The following is a 1,647-nucleotide window of genomic DNA, read 5'->3' on the forward strand; positions in this document are numbered from 1 at the left end:
CAAAGAGTTGCGAAGTTCGAGAGCAGGAGGTAGGAGTTGGGGCAGATGTTGTGGGGCTGGAGCTCGTACGTGTCGAGGACGGAGAGGAAGAACTCCGAACAAGGGAGCGATAATCCGCGCTCGACCCACGCCTTTGTCATGACACGTTCATCCGTGTCGGGCTTGGGGACGTCGGAATCGCGTGTGAAGCTCCAATGCTCGGAGATCATGCCTTCGTTTTGAAGCTCCCGGAGCTCCGCGTCTGTGGTCTCGCAGGGCCACCATTGACCCCGCACCCCTTCACGGCTCCGGGCTTTAGAAGCTTTCTTGTTTTCCGCCTCCTGTACCTTGGCTGCCATTCTAGCTTGGCCTTGTAGCTCCTCTTCGAGCTCCTGAGCTGTTGGGATCCGGCCTAGTAAAGTACTGGAAGAGGCGGAGAACGGTTGAGCAAGCCTAACGTCGGAAACATATGGTGGTAGGTACGCAATGGGATCCGGGCAAATTGGTTCCACGACACTGGGATCCGGGCTACTCGGAGAACTACCAGTGCAGTGGGGAGAACCTTGAGGCATGCTTCCGGCTGCACCCATGCGAGCTAAGTTGAGTAACCGGAAAATCTACGCTACAACTACTTCTTCTTCTACAAGACCGGTGCACGTACCGGCAATGGCGCGACGGTCCGGCGAAGTTCCGGCGAAGTAGAGGTCGACGAACTGGCGGTTTCGAGCCTCCGATGACCACGAATCGGCGGCGGAGTTGATTTCTTGATCAACCGTGGCGATCTTGGTTGGAGGAGAGGCTTGAGGCGGCGGCGCGTGAAGCTCCCGTGAGGAAGGTTCGCCGGAGTTGAGATCCGTCGGGCGGCGCGGCGCGAGGAAGAAGATGAAGTGGTGAGGTGCGGTGAAAGAATGAAGAATTACCGAGCCGCGGGGTATTTATAGGCCACGCGCGGAGATTCGGGATTCAGATCCAACGGTGGAAACGGAACGGTCGCACCGTCGGATGGATAACACGTGTCTTAGGTCAAGTGCGGTAAAACAACGTGGAGGTAACTTAACCATGCGCTCCCGAAATTTCCGGCTAAAGATTCGCATCTGCGAAAATTTAGCGCGGGAAATAAGGAGGTTGTGCGCGGGAAAAGCGGAATCTCCGTTACGATACCAATTCCGAAGACGAAGGATTTTCGAGTGGATGAACCCGGAATCAAGTGAAAGTTTTGAAGCTCTTCGAGATTCTCTTCGGATCCAAATTAGTGAAGTCGGAGGAATGATGAATCTCGGAGAACTTCGGGGGCTACTGTTGTGGGTATACTTTATGGGTATATCAACGGCATGGCCTAGATCCGGCAAGCCCGGGTGGCCCATAGTTGGTGATGAGGCATGTGGCCCATCGGGCGGCCCAGTTGCTGTAGATCCTGAAGGATGAAGTCCATCCCAGGAACAGGAAGCCGGATCTCAACCGACCTACGAAGGAGGCCGGATCCGTGACGGCCCATGAAGTATCCGGATCCAGCACGTACTTAGAGGAAGGCGGATCCTTGACGTACACGGCAAGACATTGTACCGTAGTTAGGCAACTTGTATTCCGGCTAGGACTCTCCATGTAAACCCTAGATCCGTGCGCCTATATAAGCCGAATCCTGGGAGCCCTAGACGCACAACCACAACT

Source organism: Lolium rigidum, chromosome 1, assembly GCF_022539505.1.
Source record: "Lolium rigidum isolate FL_2022 chromosome 1, APGP_CSIRO_Lrig_0.1, whole genome shotgun sequence".
Classification (NCBI taxonomy): domain Eukaryota; kingdom Viridiplantae; phylum Streptophyta; class Magnoliopsida; order Poales; family Poaceae; genus Lolium; species Lolium rigidum.